We start from the raw sequence: 19,540 nt of genomic DNA on the forward strand, positions 1-19,540 counted from the left end.
GCAGACCCATAGTAGATTGAATTCCATTACTCATTTTAAATGCCAGGCCTATCAGGTGATATTATGTGTGGATCTTTTCGGTGCATACCAGATACTTTTCGTATGTTTGCGCAGCAGTTCCCAGTATTATTTTCCAAACCAGCCTTTTTTGACCCATAAGTCACGTGATGTGAATGAACCTGACACCCCGACCCGATCAGAGAGGTGGCATAGCAGGCGGTTTCTGAGCCAAGTTGTGTGTTCTACATTTTGTCACACGCACACAGCCTGACGAAGCCTGGTGGCGCTAGCGAGGCCCCAACAGGCGGAACAGCAGAGACACATGCAAACCGATCCTCCTCGGCCCTCTGTTCATGCCTGGAGTACTGCTGTCTCCAGGCATGAACAGAGCGCGAGCGCTCATCCGCTACACTGATTCTGATCTCAGCGTTCAGGGCCAGCTGTATCGGATGCATGTCAAGCCATTAATTGCTCATATAGGTGTGAGCTGCGTGTTCCCATCACATGAATCTTGGATTGCGTTCCAGATTGTGTTCTGGCAAGAAGAGACGATCTATCTGAAAAATAATACATTTGTCGTTACTTTATTTAGCAGTGAAACCTCTCTAAATTGGGTGGCACTTTCTTTGCATGAAAAAGGGTGTGTGTGTGTGTGTGTGTGTGTGTGTGTGTGTGTGTGTGTGTGTGTGTGTGTGTGTGTGTGTGTGTGTGTGTGTGTGTGTGGGAAGGGTTCGCAGTCTCAGTTAGGTTTCGAGGTACGAACAGGCTCCCACCTGTTCGCTTTGGAGAGAGAGAGAGCAGTGTAAAGACGGAGCGCCAGTGCCCCGCCCTGTTTTCTGTCTCTGAATAACAAAGCTGCGTCACCGTTCAGGAGGAGCAACTGTTCAATCATAGCCAGGCTCACACACGAGAATCATGGCTGGGCAACATAATGAACATTACATTTACCTCGCCAGTTTCACATTTTGTATGATGTCTTAATTCACCAGGTCGAGACCGAAAGGCTTTCCTCTGCGCTCCTTACAAGACTAAAAGAAAACTAAGTGTGGCGATCGAGTCCGAGTCCTACGTCGATTTCGGGGTTTTCTTGAGACGCATGAGATCCAGGAATATATCTGCTTGTTGCATCCAGGCTACCTGCTCACAAAAGACACAAAAGGTATGTTCTTCATGACTAAACCGTATGTATTGCTGGCAACATCGAAGTACGCTAGATTTTTCTTCAAGTAGTAAAATCACTTTTATGAAGTTTCACATTTGTGCGTAGACATTCAATGGTTAATTTTTGTAAATTATTATTAGAATGAGCTGAGACACACACGAAAAAGTAAACCATTAAGTTCTTACTAGGAAACCGACCCTGTGTCCACCGAGATATAACATGAAGTTATGGCCTGCGTTCACCGAGGTATAAATTAAGTTATGGCCTGTGTTCACCGTGATATAAATGAAGTTATGGTCTGTGTTCACCGAGATATAACATGAAGTTATGGTCTGTGTTCACCGCCTGGCTCCATGAAGTTATGGTCTGTGTTCACCGAGATGTATCATGAAGTCATGGTCTGTATTCAACGAGATATAACAAAGTTATTGTCTGTGTTCAACGAGATATAACATAAAGTTATGGTTACCATAACTTCATGTTATATCTTGGTGAGCACGTACGATAATGGTCTGTGTTCTCCGACACAGACCTATAACATTAAGTTATGGTCGGTGTTACTGAAGTTATGGACTGAACGATACAGCGATGCTGCGTTCAAGAACACTCGGAACTCGGAATAAACTTTTTAAAAATGAATTGACATTTAATTGAATGAATGCAATTAGATCTATAGTGTTATAGAATATTTCGCGGTCACTGCCTGGTTCTCATAGCCTGGTTCTAATAGCCTGGTTTCTCAAAACCTGGTTCTCAAAGCCATCCACTGAGTAGGGCGGTTGTGGCTGTAGTCAGTGGGTGGAAGTAAGACGTCGGAGCAGACTATTTTGATAAGGCCTTTTGGTGATAAGACCAAACTTTCTCCAGTGAGTACAACGCGGGCAGAGCCGGAGTTTAAACCGGTAACCGCAGGTGTGGAGAATGTGGAAAATAACATATTAGGCCTATTTAGGACATCTTCGAAATTATTTTTCTTTTTATAGTGGTACAAAAGAAATGAGGCTGTGTTGCCCATCATCATGCTGTTAATACAACCTCCTGTGATGTCCACTTGAAATTATGAAACGAACAGAAGTGGGAAGTTCATGGGAAGACCTTGAATCCAAACGACCGCAGTGTTGGTTTGACATTATTGGCAGATTGTATCCTTTTGTATTGCAACTTTAATGTCAAGTTCTGCAGTTGCAAAAGTGTGTGTAAGTATCTGTGTAGGAATTGATGCATACTAGTGTAAGTTCGATGAATTGAGTTTCTCCTGGAGATATTTTCATTGCTGTTTAGTCTGTTTGTATGTGAATTTACAACAACGGTCAGTTTGTATGTGAAGCTCTGATATTGGCCAGGTTGTACGTGGAGAAACAACAATAGCACAAAACTGGAAAAGATAAAACGTTCTCCTATATTTAGAATCAGGACTGTGTGTCAGTGCCGGAAACATTAGTAGTCTGTCGTATACAAAAATGGATTCAACTCCAAGAACCCATGTGGATTGGATTTGTATAAATAGGCCTATAGCAAAACGAAAAAAAAAAATAATAATAATAATAATAATGGTTTGTATCACAGTTTAGGGTTAGGGTCAGTAAATTGTATTCACTGTTTGTTGTTACGTAGCCTCAGGATTCATTTAACTACCTAAAGCCAGCTAAGCTATTGCAAAGAAAAGAAAAGAAAAACTCAAGAAATTACACACAAATAGATCGATGATATGATATAGATCGATTTTTTTTTCTTTTTTCTTTTTTTACGTGTCTTCTATATTTTTTTTTGCATAAAATGGCCTCATGACATATGATGTAACAGCTGATATATATAATATCTGATAATGTACCGATTTACTTTTATTGTTTTGGTATGGGGGAAAAAAATCAGCACACGTCAGAAGTCTAATGGAGACAGACTGAATTGATGTTCACTTGTATATCCTGTTGTTCCATTTATCACATAAAGTTTCCAGTCAGATCAATACAGCTGATTGTAGAGTAACATGCAGTGGTTTGTATTATTACTACACATTAGCTAATAAGGGTGATGAGGCTAACTGGTGGCTTTAATAATGAATGATGATGAACACAGTATTTAGGCTAATTTACCGCTCACCCTGCAGTTATGCTTAGAGCCACAAAAACATCACATGTGCGCCAATGGAACCAATTAGCTGTATGGGGAGGAGCTACTAACTTTCACACAGATCATGATGTAAATCTGTTGGTGTTTATGTGGATGTGCTTCGATAAATCATTTAGAGGTTCAACCACCAAAGGAGGATTTATAAAGTGGTTATTAAGTCAATCCCTCCGGCTAACGCAATCTTACACATTTGCAACTTTAACAACACCAGGAAAAGCAAATCCATATTTTTGCAGGACCCTCTACCTGACAAAGCACAACTCTTTAAAGCATCTTGGAGGTGTGTTCAAACTTATTGCAAGGGCATAATATATGCTTAGCTGCATAGTTACATCTAATTACAAAATTACATTATTGTCATAAAATGTATCTAGCTGTAATACTTGGATCAAAGTAACCTGTAACCAGTATAAAAAAAACATTTGGAAGAGTTTGTACTTATCCTTATAAGTGCAAAAAATGAGACAAAATTCATAGTGTTAAGAAAGGGACATCGTTCACAAGGAGAACATGCAGCCAAACGTCTCCCCCTTGCCAAGACTTGGAGCCATGGTTCCTATTGTTTAGCTTACCCTAACAACTTGTCACTTGCCATTCTTCACTACCATGACAGAACTGCATATGTTTGGCTGTATCAACGATTTAATTGGTTTAGCATTGCACATTTTGTCACTGTTTTGATTGGCTTTCCCCGAATATATTATAACAACTAACCCTTGCTTACTTGTTTCATTTTAATCTTGTTAAAGCAGAATTGTTAACCACGAGGGATACAATGATTAATGATAAGGTCCCATCATGGTATGGGGCTGGAAGTCTACCTCGGCGTTAAAAGCAAAAGTGTACTTGCACTGCAGGATGGTTGCGTTTTACAACAGGAAGGTGTGCAGTTGTTTCGCCAAAGTTTTGTTTTAGCTACCAACTTCCTATAAAAGAGTGATTAACGTCCCCCCCTAATCCCCCTCAGCCGTGAACAACAATTCGCTATTCTATTTTACACTATGATTAAAAAGTATAACTCCAGTATAATTAAATACTCTAAATGGGATATTTTGGTGAAAGGATGTTGTACAATCGGTTTGGTAACAATCGGTTACCAAACCGTGATGGTTAAGTAGTGCAGTTAATAGTGAATCAAGGTAATTGCTGCTTTCGTAGTTGCTACAAGCATGTGTACATGTCTGCATTTTGCAAACACATGACATGACCCAAGTGAAAGTGTGTGTGTGTGTGTGTGTGTGTGTGTGTGTGTGTGTGTGTGTGTGTGTGTGTGTGTGTGTGTGTGTGTGTGTGTGTGTGTGTGTGTGTGTGTGTGTGTGTGTGTGTGTGTGTGTGTGTGTGAGATTCATTTTGAGTCTTGCATGCGGGTCTGTGAATCTGCTGCCTAGTGCCTAAACAGTGAACACACATTATGCCTGTGTCTCCTTACTCTATTACTATACTGCAGTAACATCCTGTTTCCGTCCCTTCATCTTGTAGACTAAAGTCTGACTGCGGTTGACCCCTGTTTTCGAGCAGATGTCTCTTGTGTTTTGTCATGCCATGGAGGCCCTGTGTTCTCCATCAAAACGGTTGGCTAATTCCACCCTCACAATAACCTGAGCTGCCATGTCAAGCCTGCCATAACATGTCTTTGGGCTGAGCTGTGGCCTTGTATCAAAAAGACTGGGCAGGGTCTAATCCGCTCCTGTAAGGCACTATTCTGGAGGAGAGAATAAGCCAACATTGCGTGTGTCTTGATTCATTGTTCATTTTAAATAACACACAACGGTACTATGCAGCCCTGAATTATTACCATGTTTTGAAGGCTTAATTCAGTTCGTTTTTAGGTAATTAATTTAGTTAGTTTTTTATAGTTCCTTTTTGGATCTATAAAACAAAACGTAATGCACACTCACTCAGTAAATCACTCATTAGGATATGATGTACTGTACTCAATAGGTGATTGGTAATTGGCAAAACCATTTACCAGTTACAATTCTGATGTTTGTTCTCAATGTAGTACGATCACTTTTGAAACTATACATGCTAGCTTTTATGAATTGGTAGGATGATGATGATGATTCACCATCACTCAATGATGATGATTCATCAGCACTCAAGTAACTTCCATCAAACAGACCACAATGCTTTTTGGAGAGATAAAGACCAACTTGCTTTTAGAAATAATGCCCTATTCAAGAGCCACCGGAAACAACACCCTTGAGTGATTCATTTCCATGTACTTTACTTTCATTATTCCTCAAACATAGTCAGGTTCCTCTGTTTTCTCACTTTCATGGAATCGGACTATAAAAGCACATTCAAGAGTGTGTGTGTGTGTGTGTGTGTGTGTGCGTGTGTGTGTGTGAGATCTTGAGTAGTTCAAAGTGACATGTTCTTGTCCATTACCATTATTTCCATTCCATTATTGACATGGTGGACCGGAATAGTCAGCCAGAGATCAGCACAAACATTTTTAAAAGAACCCGAGTTTCATTCCAAAAGAGAATGCCAGTGTTCAAACCAACTGTCTCCTCCACACTTCCCAACCATCACCATTTTAATATTTTAATACTAACAACAATGTTTATAATGCCCTGGGCGTGGTATTCTATTCATTTGAGTGGCATATCTCTCTGGAAATTTACCAGTGATGTACATGTTTGATTACTGTATTTAACACTGTGTATCAGTGATCTATGTTTCCAGTTTAGCAGTTGTTTTGGGTCAATGGCCACAGCTTTTACCCATTTGGGATATGTTAAGGGGACATTAAACTCTTAAATGGTTATTATGGGCATATGCTATTGCACACACGGGCATGATTGTATATGTTCAATTATCTCAGTGGCTTGGTGTGAATAGTGGTGTGTACTTTAGATATTTGGTATCCAGGTACCAAATCACCTCAAGTGCTTTCCTGTATCACACACCATGCACTTTAGCCTCTATTTCAGTCCCTCAATCAGGCTGTCTTTAAATGTAACATACCAGGTTGCATCTGAACGCAAAGAAGCATCCAAATTGTGTGTTTGAATTGACTGACTCTTTCCTTTTTCACTAAGGCTTTAATTGAAAGGTTATTACTGTCGATTATCATTCTGCATTATCTTGCTGTTCGTTCGATTTTTAACAAGGTGGATTTTAATCCCCAATGTGGTCCAAAAATGGTCTGATCAGTGGGGAAATCTCGCATGGTACTGTTGCCTTGGTTGGCAAATGCATGCAGTTCAAATGGTGGCACGGCTTCAAACTTATTTCCAAACCTTTTTTGTCCATTATGTCACAACCTCTGCCTAAACTTGTGCAACATAAGTCATCCCTTCCAGAGAAAGAGTTGACTCAACCTTGTTGTTTAAACAGTGCTTGCCATTATCATTTTTAACAAAAGTGTTCCAGACACTATATGAAATTCACCCCTCTTAACCTGTCTTTGTCCTGTAGGTCAACTATGGCTCCCTATCTATTTCTGTCCTTGGTGTATCTGGGTTCATTTTGGGGTCAAGATTGACTAGCTGACTGATAATAGAGGCCTCATCAGAAGAAAAAGCGTTCAAATTGTTGCCCTATCCTGTCCCCATGGGTGTTATTCACACTTTGAATTGTAACACCTGCATCGCACTGATACATAATAACATTCATATGTCTTCATATTTGGTATTCAGATTTGTTCTGGGTTCATTGAGCGAAGTGGAAATGATACATGTCTGTGTTACAAGACACACAGAACAGATGAACTGCAGAGCTAGGCCCACTGCCCATGACTAATGAGCCACATAAGCCTGGTTTACACGGTCCTGTTGCATTATAAACACTTCTTGGCAGGTAAAATTAGTCTATCTATAGAAAGGGCTGTACTTCCTTAATGTGGTGCCCATCATTTCCTAAATGATGTGCTCTGTAGCACAGTAGAGGCTTCCCCTTTTGTTTCGCATGTTACTGTTAAACAGAACTGTGTGTGTGTGTGTGTGTGTGTGTGTGTGTGTGTGTGTGTGTGTGTGTGTGTGTGTGTGTGTGTGTGTGTGTGTGTGTGTGTGTGTGTGTGTGTGTGTGTGTGTGTGTGTGTGTGTGTGTGTTTAGGTAGAGGGTAAACGTACAAGATTACCTATCTGTTTACCGGAGGTGTCACACAGCGTCCCCGGCACATGAATGATTAACCTCTCCCACTGATTTGAGGTAAACCCCCTCCCTGAACAATCAGTTCAGTTAATGTCCAGCAATATCACACGAGAGGGAGTGCTGTTGTATTGAATATGAGCACGGCTATGATCCAGTAGGCCGAGTGCCGAATATAATCACAGCCGTGTTGATATAGAACAGCACAAGTGTGATATTGCTTTTATACAACAGTTCTACAAGCGCCAATTATTAGTTAACTTTTAAGCAACAAAAGATTATGATTGGTTTGTTTATTTCATGATTTATTTGGCTTGGCCAACAAAAATAGATCCTTAAACTGGACTTGATCTGAACTGTTTCCAAGCAACACATTAACACACTAGCTTGCTACTTTTCGTACCATTCATATGTTTAAGTGATATCGACTCATGGGTTATGTCTGGAAACATGTCCATCTTTGCGATGCAAAGTTTGTTGCAATCAAAGCTACATAAAGACCGTTAATGACATTAACGGTTATTAGAACACCTGTAAAGCGGAGTGATGCATGTATAGGTAAATGTCTCAGTGCTGTTAAACTCTATCAGTACTCATGGAATGCCTCTTGTCTAATCAAATTACTTGTTCGGAACTAACTGTTGTATAATTTATAGGGCTGTCCCCTGAAAGTCGATGATTGGAATCATCAGTCGGGAAACCCCGCAGTCGACTCAGAGAATCTGAGTAGACTGCGGGGGTTTCCCCCGACTTCCTTTATTTTATTCGTCAGTGAGTGGTGTGCATTAATAAAACTAAAAATCGAAAACATTGAAAGGCACAGGAATAATATTTATATGGATTATAATGTTAGGTATTTTATAGGGCTGTAACGATACGCGCATCAAACCGAAAATCGCGATACTCAAAGCCACGAACCTGTCTCGCGGTGTGAGAAGGCAGAAGCGCGATACGCCCTTTCTAACTCTGCGGTCAAATTGTCCGATTGAAATTTGCTAATAATTTGTCTAAATAATAGTCTGCTGACAGCGCCCCCTCCTATCGATGCCGTAAGTATGCGACTGCAATCCTCCGTGGCTACGGAGGATCGCATTTCTCCATAGCCGTCGAAGTGCTCATATGCGATATGAACGACATTTATCCAGAGGGGGCCTGTGTGATCCTGTCTCTAGTGTTTTGTGTGATTTGACTGGCAGTTTGTCTGCTTATAGGTCGGAATGAAGCGGCCATTATTGACAGGATGGGTACTTTATTCTACCGGACTCGTTCGCTTCTTCACTAGACACACGCGCTACCGCTCGCTCTCCTCGCTCGTCCACTCACTCGCTGACGTCACTCACACACGCATACGCACATTGCCATTCTGGCGCACACACATGCTACTCGTAACGCCTCGTTATTGCGACGTTCATGACATTCAGTTTTTTCTCCATCTATTGAAAGTTAGGCTATTAAACATGTTGCATTCTATACGGCCTGATTAAGTCATTATTTAAGCTACATAGCCTAATAAGAAGTGCTAATAAGGATATTTGACTAAACCATCCTCCCACACGTTATTTCTTTATTCATTTAGCTATACTTTAATAGTATTCTTTCGTTCAAATCTGTTCAGGGTTCCAAATTATTTGTTATTAAATGTTACATTAAGTTAATTGGTATATAAGTGTTGTTTAAATAAAATGCTTTTTGAATTTCAAAAAATCGTGGGATGTATCGAACCGTGGGTCAAAAATCGTGATACAAACCGAATCGTGAGTTTGTGTATCGTTACAGCCCTAGTATTTTAAGAACATAAGCTGCCTCCACATAGCCTCTAGGAAGCAGATTCAAACACACAAGCTGTATTACCCACACATAACCACTAGGGAGCAGGACCAAACATATAAGCCGTAAATACTATACATAGCCACAGGGGGAGCAGGACCTTACTGAAGGCTGCAATAGCTGCTCCATCCACCGAAGGCAGCACCTCAGACAAGTGAGGAAGCCGAAGCCATTACGTCACCCTGGCCAGGCCCACTTCACATAGGCCACGCCCACTTGACGGGCAGTAGCGGGTGATTCGAAGTGGAGAGGACAGAGATCACTAGGTAGACGGCGGTGAGCCACCGGGCCTAAGCCCGGGGGCTTGAGGTAGATCACGATATTTTCCTCTCCACGCGTTGGATACAATTCCCTCCCTTAAGCTTCATAGTTACCATACCGAAACATGCCTACTTTAACAAATAAAGTGAGTTAAAAGCGTCCAAGGATTGGACCACTTTCTTCAAGAATAATGCAGTAATAATTATATATTTTAGAAGGGCTGATGCGGCAGGACGTGTGCTGAAATGGATACAAATTTAAACCACAACGGTTGGTGCACGGACGGTTTATTTAGACCAGGGTTTCTCAAAGATTTGACAGCTGAGGGCCAATTTAGGAACCCAGAATTTGACTGTGGGCCGCCAAAGGAAAGAAAATTAGGCGGGAAACGCCGTCAGCATCCCAGTGGTGAGTCCATGTCACTGTGGCGATTGATTCATTGTAAATTTGTTTGCTATACAGAATATCGCAGAGGGAAGCGGCTGTCTCCCCTTACATTATTGCTACATTTTCTCTAGGAGCGCAGTCAGTGTGGTGGCGACACAGCACTGTGTATTCTTTCGGGCTCAATAAATGCAATCAGATCGTGAACACGGGGCTCATATAGTGGACTATCCACTAGCCTATACATGAGCCCCGTGTTCATTATCTGACGCATTATGGGCAGGAGCCTAATTAAACTGCCAACTATTCAACTTTTATCAATACGAAATAAATCAACAAAGATGCATAGCGTTTATCCTCGTTTAATTGTGTGTTATACTTGTCACTGTCAGCCACCATTTAAATGCGTCTGAACGTCAATGATTGGGGCTAGGCTAGTTATTGGTCATTCGAAATAAAGCCCTCCTCCAAGGCAGGGGCGCCGGCCACGTTGAAGTCAATGCAAGCTCTCTAACTTTTTGCTGTCTATCAAGCAGAGACGGCTTTTCATTGGCGCAAGAAAATTCACCCTCGGGTCATACCAGTGTGCGCCCCAGGCCAATGGTATCGTTTTTTCTTTTTTGTGAACACCACATGATAGGACAATTCAGCGAATCAATCAAATAGGCTACCTCCCTCAACAGCATTCACGCAACACAACTACATGTAGAGAAGAGATAGATCGCTAACTAGCAGAGAGTTGTAAGCACTTTCCACCCTTTTCAGTGGTGGAATTGGACTCCCAAGGCAATGTTATACTTAAAAGGAGCAAGTAAGTTTCATATTAATTTAGTCTTTCGGCCTGTAGCATATAAACAAAATGAAGCAACTGTCACATATTTCTAACTGCATTTGAAGTAGACATTGAGAATCACAAATAATGGACACTATAGGACAGTGATCATGATTTGTCTCAATATCAGAATAACAACAATGGGTAAAATAGCAATGGCTGGTTGAATGGCCATAAAGTAGGTCTGTATATGTGTGAGCTTGTCCAAGCCCTGCAAGTCAGGATGTAGGCTATAAATCTGAATGAATAGTAGGTTAATAGGTATCAAGGATGACCTAACCTGGTCCATGCAGGCAGGCTCAGCAGTCAAAACTGCACAGAAGCGGCTATACTTCTTGAGGAGACTCAAGAAGTTTGGCATGTCTTCAAAAACTTTAACAAACTTTTACAGATGCACCATTGAGAGCATCCTCTCAGGCTGCATCACTGCCTGGTATGGTAGCTGCTCCGCTGCCGACCGCAAGGCCCTGCAGAGGGTGGTGAAGACAGCGGAGCGTATCACCGGCAGCCATCTCCCCTCCGTGCAAGGCATCTACAACAGTAGATGCCTGAGGAAAGCAAAAAAGATTCTAAAGGACAACAGCCACCCAGGCTATGGACTGTTCTCATTGCTGCCGTCTGGTAGACGCTACCGGAGCATCCGAACACGGACTACCAGACTCACAAATAGCTTTTTCCCCCTGGCTGTAAGGCTTCTGAATCAGAAACACTGAACCTCTGAACAGTTGCCACCTCCACCTACTCCCTGCTCCCCCACTCATACAATTCACTTCACTTTCATTTTATATGTTTTATTGTCATAATGTTATAGAGTTTTATGTTATTTTTGTTATATGTATGATGTCTACTGCGTAGATGAATGATGCTTGCCAAGTCGTAAGAATTTTGCTGTGCTGAAGCAATTTGGTACATGCAACAATAAACACACTTTGACTTTGACTTTGACTTTAGGCCATCCCCAAAATGCACCAGAATACAGGAAATCAAATTTATTGCATGGCCGCTGAATAGTCGAATCTCTGGACTGAAAAAGCAGATCTGATTCGGCGAAATTCCGAGTCGGGGACAGCCCTAATAATTTACAACAGAATGAAATTTCATGTTCTCTTTCTCTGAGACAAATCACCTCTTCACGTCAGAGAGCGACGTGGTTTTTTACTGGAATACAAGCAGTACTAGGCAGTCCTCCTTCATTCTGATTCACAAACATCAGATTTGTCTGTCATTTAGCGTACCTCTGGCTAGTTTGAATCCCTGGGAGGAATTTCCATCTCATAGATAATTTAATGTTATTCAACAATCACTATTTACATTACTAATGCAAATCAAACAAAATGTAATTTCATATGAAATTGGTGCAAAGGGATGTCCCTTGTTAAAATTGACTTGATAATTCTGAGCAGCTGGCATTCATTTAATGCTCACAAACATCAGTTGTAATGATGTTTGTGTTCCATTGCTCATTAAAGATTCATTAGCAGTGCAGCTGCATTGAGAAATGTATACAATTTTACAGAAAATAAATATACCATGAAATTGTCATGGCCAATATGATCATTCATTAAAAAAAATTACTGCGCATGTGGAGCTCAGAGCAGGGAAATTAATAGCCTTTCATATCGGGGTCTCCAGATTAGATGTATTTAGGGTTGTTGGGGAATAAAATGTGCTATAGGTATGATTTTAAGAGTTGTAATTTGTATGTTAAATTGTCTCTACATAAGTTCAAACTAGGATAATCGTTAGGTTTTCTGTGCGATTATTCAGATAGTATATTTAGAAACATCTACATGCATCAATCAGCCAGTGGTGAATTGTTTAAAACACGATTTTATTTATAAAGCTAATCCTTTTTTTCCCATATAAAGTGATTATTTTTGTTAAATAAATGTCTGTTATTTTCATAATTCTAAAAGCTAAACTATAATATCCAGTAGGATTGCTTGGTGGACATCAGTGGCTTTCAGAGCCACTCATGCTTTGAGTCCTACGAACCTTGTTCCTCATCCCGAGACGGAACGCTAGGAAAGTTGTGCTCCAAATGACGATATTTGCGTGAGATAGTGTGGAACTTTCAGTTCCATGGTTTAGAGACAAGAGAGAGAGATTTTAGAGAACTAGATTTTAGATTGAGGGAAGTCTGCCTCTGTTCCATGTTTTGGACATTGCTCTGTACGTATTGTCCTTCTCGTTGTTATTCTTCTCCTGTACCTTTTCTGCTCGCTCCGGGGACTGTTCATCTGAGTGCAGAACTCATAGGGACCGTAAACTGCGTTACGGTTGACAAGGATCACACTTCAATTCTCGCTAAAACTCTAGCACTAAAGCAAGTCCTATCTTTTTGATTAAAATGCCACAGCCTACGACCATTCCTGAGAGGAATGGTCTCAGTCAACTGGTTCACCTGTCTTTGTGACCATATGACCTTGGACCTCTCCTGGCTTTTTTCTCTGATCGGGACAGTTTTCTGGGATAGTGGAATCCAACTTTGCTGTCAGTCACAGCAGTACTGTGAAAGCAACTGTCAATCTTCTTCTAAAATCCCATTTGAATTTCAATCCTTATTTTTAAATGCATTTTTTTAATGCTAAATGTAGCCTATTATTAATATTTACCATTACACTACACAGGCTTATGCATTGCCATGCCTTTATTAAACATTCTGCCCGCTAGAGGTAATTCAACCAATAAACATTTCTTTTTTGCCAAATAAATAATAGGCAGAAAGGTCGGAGCATTAGTTCGTCTTCACTAGGCTGTAGGTTGAGTATTCCATCCATCTTTTCACCGGCACCATTATTATAAAGAATATGCCACATATTTGCATCGCCAATGGTGTAAATAGTTTTTTACATGTGTGTAAACTTCATCATCTGGAAAACTGGTGGACATGCCTTATTTTGCATGCTGAAAATGTTTGCCTCTTGGACCCTTAATGTCCGTCAGGATAGATTTAGCTGAATGGTGACAATGTTGGAAAACCTTCTAAATTGTTCTTCTTCAGGACCATAGCTTCAAACAGTTTTCATACAAATTATCTATGGACTTTTAAACGATCAGTGGTTTTGATCGTTTAAAAAATTAAATCATCTTTGTTTCCCTGAAACGATGAGGGCTTAATGGTGCAATGTATGAATCACCTTTCTTGACTAAAAATAAATCTTCAAACCAAAAAATGCAGAACTTGCAGAACGAAATTGCATACAAGGAATACAGAGGGGACTGTGTTTTAGCAAACTAAATGTAAATCTCAAAGTAGGCTTGGGCTGGCTGAATACAGACACATGTCTTAAAGGTGGAGGTGTGAAGCATGGAGTGGAGGCTGCGGATGTTGTACTATACTTCGGTTCGTAAGACACCCTAGCCACTACACTATCATCACCCATATTCTTTCACCTTCTGCTTGTCCTGTGATTGTTCGGCATATGCAAATCCAGCATTGTTCTGCTACTATCTTCAAACCGTGTTGCTGGCACCTGCCTGGGTTGGCGGTGGTTGTGGCCCATGGCTCCTGAATGCCTACAAAAGAGAGGCATTGACAAAAACCTAAAGCTAGATGAGAGGGCTGGATGGGTTTTGGCAGGGAGGTTGAATATTAAAATGTTATAATGTATGGAAGAATATAAAATTGAGGATTCCCACATCTGTGTGAGTAACTGTTGTGTCTGAATATGATATTGTAAGAGCTAAATCAGATGGATCTTTTCAGTCGGATAAGTCTGACGAAGGTCTTTGACTGAAATGTTAAAACTAGTGCTGTCAAGCGATTCAAATATTTAATCGCGATTAATCACATTAATGTCATAGTTAACTTCAATTTTTTTTCTATTCTAAATATCCCTTGATTTCTTTGTCCCATTATTTTTTCTCATTGTAATGCTCTTATCAACATGGAGAAGTGCATCGGTTTGCCTTGAGCAAATGTTTTTTTATTGATAACAACATTGGCATAAACTGATCAAAACAGGACGATACAAAAAAAAAAGCCTATAGTGTAATTAAATGATGAACATACAAACATACTGCCTTGAACATAGCAGTCAGGCTACTGCTTCTTTGTTTTGAGCCAAAGAAAAAATAAAATAATAATTGCGTTAATTGTGCGATAAAAAAATTAGTTAACGTTTGTATAATGCTGTTAATAACGCGTTTAACTGACAGCACTAGTTAAAACTAAAAAGTGTTTCAGTCTCAGTTGTCCACCCAGTGTGGGGATTGTTTTCAACTACTACCTCAAACAGAAAAGACTGAATATTTCATGTTTTAATATATTATACTTCGTAATTTGAGTTATTGGCTAGCGTCCGTTAACCTCATTTACTCATTTGCTCATGCCTCTTTCCCCTTTGTCCTCTCTCCCTTTTCCCTCTCTCCTTCTCTCCCTCCCTCTAGGATCTATTCTGTCATTCCCCAGCCCTGATGCCCTTCTTTGATTCTCATTGGCTGCTTTCCCCAATGGGGGTGGAGCTCAGCATGGGGTAAGAGAGGTGCAAACTGCACACCTCAACAAGACAAGCTCAGGAGACCCGGTCTCTCAATCAGAGGTAAGATCTCTCACACACATAAAAATGTACACGCACACACATCTAGCATAAAGACCCTCTTTCAACACATATGCTCAACATTGCCCCATTATCCTAGTATATCGCACATGCCGACGCAATAACACACATCGAGGCGCAATGGAGCTGTAGATGTGAATAAAGTAGGCCGTCACGGGTATTTGTTAAATCCTTTAACTTGTATTGCAGCAATAGCTACAAGTATAAAAACCCTGTTAGAGAGTCGCTACTTCCCCTGAAGTGACCTTCTATCAGGAACAAAACACTCAGATCAAATAGACATTGACACTATTTACTTATTTCCAATGTCTAATTTTGTCCTCAGCCCTTACATATTTATTTATATTTTTTTGTATCAAATGTTTATATGACCAGGCTGACTTCCTCTGACATATTCATTTTCAGACTTCACCGCAACCATCACAACATATACTGAGTGACTGAAACAGTGAAAACTTGGGGACAAAGCCACGTTTGATAAAGAACCAGTTACTGGAATTGCTATTGCTGATTAGCTTGTGTTGACTTAGTATTTTACTAGATAAACGTCCCTACCACTCAATGTAGGTAGTGCTGCCATTCTATGGTAACTTCATTGGTAGCTTAAGGGCATTGTTGAAACTACTGTTGAATCCCTCTGGACATTCAGGATGACACATAACCTGTGATTTGATTCAGCAAATATTGCATGAAATTTTTTGTTTTCTGTGTATGATACAATGCATCCACTGCTGAGGCCTGGTGCTATTACCAGATTATAAGGCAGAAGTCAAGGACATTTGTTTGAGATATTGAGGCTTTACCTCTGATCCTCTAATTCTACTGCAGGGACAATCCAGTGCGTATTGCAAGACAGGAAGAGTTGTGGATACTTGTTATAATCAACTTTACCACGCCTGTCAGGAGGCTATGGTGGGGAAAAGAGATGTATGTCAATTAGCCGGATATTTGTACAGGAAAAGTTATTTTGCCATTAGATAATTATTAACATTAATGGCCTATGTCCTGGTTCCTATCATAAGGCTTCTTTCTTTTTAATGTTTACTTGGGATGTTTTTCATTGCCCTTTCGGGACGTTTATGGGGCGTTGTAGGAGTTGCGCTTGTGGAGCCCGGTGAGGGGCATTGATAATCAGGCTTTACATATGAACCCCACTTGATGCATGTCGTGGGCCTGCACCTCTAACAGAGCCCTTGTGCAGCGAGAGCTCTTGTAAAAAGCTCCTTGCGACTGTGAGTTGTACAATCTGACCAAAAGATGGAAGGTAATAGCGTGGCTTACAATTTTTAGTTTCTTCCACAGCACTCTTCCATGCAACTCAGTATGCCTATCTAGCCATGTTTTTTATCGTCCACCCCTTGCTAATTAGTAGTTTAAGAGCAGCGGGCTTGTTGAAATGTGGTTCTGCTTCCTTCCCCTGGTTCCCCCACTACTCCCAACATCTCCCAGAATCCTCTGTGTTTGCTTAGAGAAGAGCGGAAGGTTTAATTGTATGTTCATGTGCTCATCCCAACCGTGCAGAATGATATGTTTAGAATGACGCTGTTGAAATAATCCGCTTAATCAGGATTTTAATCATGTTGGATCTGGATTGAGATATAGTATGATTGTGATGAGAGAGGGCGTGGGAGAGCATTATTAAATGAGCAGAAAGCGAGTGGCAGAGAGATGGAGTGCACTGGAGGCTGTGTGGGCAGGGTTGGGCGCGGCTAAGAGGCAACACAACGGTAACCTGATTCCTAGAGGGAGAAACAGGAAAAAGGGGGGAGAAGAAAAGATGAGAGGATGTTTCAGTATCCACTCAACACTGAATCAACTGTTTTACAAAGACATACGTGGTCACAATAATGGAATACTAGATAGCACTACAGAATATGTATTGAATGACATGCTTTGCTTATTTTCATATATTCGTTAATCAATATTTCCTTTAAAATGTGTCAATTTTTAACTCAATTGATATAGCAATGCTTGCTGTAGGCATGTATCAGGTTTGAATGGGACATTCTGGTTAAACTTTTTATGTCCTACAATATTTAGGAAATAATGTTGTGCTCAATGGCGATAGAAGTGTTTCTCTCTCATTTGTCTTTGGACTGGAGGTGACCTGTTATATATTAGATATTTGAGCGTGTTTAGGAAGTTCATGGGTTAAGTCGATAACGGACAGGAAGTTCAAGACAAACCGTGGATTGATGTTTGGACAATGGAGTAAGGCCGAGTGGAGTGCGGTCACGAGAGAATGTGTATGCAGGGACACAAAGCACAATAGCCCCATGGCCTGTCCTAAGCTCTCATTCACAGTCCTCAGGCCATCATTATTAGAACCAGGTTTTCTATAGCTTTGTTCTGAGAGAAATCTTTATTTGTATGAATTTTAATTATGATGTGCAACACACGGCTCATACAGTTCACAGAACATTTCAAAAGAACTATGCAGATGTTTTTAATAAAAAATATATATATTTGAAAATGGTCAATAGGCTGCCTTTATTCAGCGACGTTTTAACCTGTAGTCATTCAAAGCACTAGTTGGTTAGATGCCTTTCCTCGACATACACACAAGCAGCTGGTTCCTTCTTGTTTCGGATCCTTCAACCAATCCTGATGATGAAAGTGTATGAATGTGGATGGGGTACTGGTACCACCAGTACCCCAGTACTACTATTACATTTGTGCGGAGTTTGAGGGTCCCAATCATAACTAAATGTCCCTGTGCCTTGTGCGTTTGGCCAGGTAAAACTGGGAAAACAAGATTAAAGCGAAGGACGTGAAATCAATTTAAGTGCGCTCTTGTACTCTATGGAGTGAGAGTGAAATTAGTCAGAACGGGCTAGATGAGGAAACCTAGCCAGAAGGTGGAGGCTTCTCCAGTGAGGAGAGGGAGGAAGATCCTCCTTAACATTGTTGAGAATAAAAAATGTAGATTGCCCAGACTACTAATGAATTAATGCCCTTAAATATGACTACTTTAACACCTTTTGTATCTGTAATGTTCGTTTTCCTCGGTAAAGGGACATTAGCATCGCCTATTGACAATTACTTCAGGGAGGACGTTCCTCCCTCAGCCTCCATTGACTCCCATTAATTTCCCCGAAAGTACTCCTCTGAGTGGGTGTGACTAGCTAAGGGATCTTGATCCCGCCTACGTCTGTTCATAGAGTGGCAAAGTCACGCCCCTTCCGGTAGAACCCATGGGACCTATGAATTCGAAAAATATGAATGGGTTTCAATGGAGGGAAAGTAATTATTTTCTGGTCCCAGTATTTATATGCTCCGGATTACATATATGTTGTTTGTGGATTTAAATGATAATTTTTTAATGCAAAGAAAACTAAACATTTTCGTAAAGAAGTTTGATTATGTTAGTTTTTTCCCAAGGGGAGGATAAAAGCATCGAAAGAGGTGAAAACCATTATAAATCGGGGCATGTGGAGAGTTTCAGTTATGCCAATGGGGAGATTGTCGGTCTTGTCCACGCCAGTCTCAGGGAGCGTGACGGCACATACGAGACATGTAGTCTTTCTCATTGTGTTTTCTCTACAACCTTTAACTGACCAATTGCACAATAAACGGTCAAACTCTTGACATGAAAAATTATCATTTAAATCCACAAACAACATATGTGTAATCCAGGGCATATAAAACTGGGACCAAAAATAATTACTATCTCTCCATTGAAACCCATTCATATTTTTCAATCTCATAGGTCCCATGGGTGCTACCGCTAGGGGCGTGACTTCGCCACTCTATAGCGCATGGCTGCGCTATGAACCAATAAGCAGGAGCGCTGGCTGTGGAGCAGCCTGGAGGGAGGGGTTACCCCCTCAAGTCTATTCTCCGAGAACCAACAAACCCGCTCAGTTGTATGCCTCGTTTCCACCGAGCGGTGCGCTACTGTTCGGTTATATTGGCGTTTCCGTAGCCCGCGGCTGGGCAGGGCTACCCGCGAGCAGGATTGACTTGATCTATAAATGAAGTCCTTCAATCTTAATTAGCTTAACATGACCAACATTCTGAAACATCCATTAACATCCACATTTGCGTCAAACAATGTTATGCTTACAGCCCATGCAAATAGTTGTGAAATAATGTTCTTGTTGTTCTTTTAATTGTTTGTTACTCTGACCGTTATGTTTGACATTGTGGGAAGGATTGTTAATGAATGATTCAGAGCATGAAGACACTTTTGGTCTAGTGTCTTCAATTTTCTTAAAACAATTGTAGCTGAAAGTAAACCTGGCCAAATAACAAACCAATAGCTTCAGTCATTTAGGGCAATTA

General features: G+C 40.8%; 1 protein-coding gene across 2 annotated transcripts in view; it reads left to right on the plus strand.

Moving 5' to 3' along the window:
• The first annotated feature begins 848 nt into the window (after positions 1 to 848).
• The window catches only part of b3gnt2b (UDP-GlcNAc:betaGal beta-1,3-N-acetylglucosaminyltransferase 2b), a 26,036-nt gene continuing 7,344 nt past the window's right edge, over positions 849 to 19,540 (plus strand). Inside the window, exons 1-3 of one of the 2 annotated variants that reach the window (XM_030378901.1) lie at positions 849 to 1,159; positions 7,355 to 7,450; positions 15,087 to 15,238. The gene's annotated coding sequence lies outside the window, so the exon portion shown is untranslated. The remainder of the gene's footprint in view (positions 1,160 to 7,354; positions 7,451 to 15,086; positions 15,239 to 19,540) is intronic. The other variant, XM_030378899.1, reaches the window with a different exon arrangement.

The sequence above is a fragment of the Gadus morhua genome, chromosome 15 (assembly GCF_902167405.1).
Source record: "Gadus morhua chromosome 15, gadMor3.0, whole genome shotgun sequence".
NCBI classification, from domain to species: domain Eukaryota; kingdom Metazoa; phylum Chordata; class Actinopteri; order Gadiformes; family Gadidae; genus Gadus; species Gadus morhua.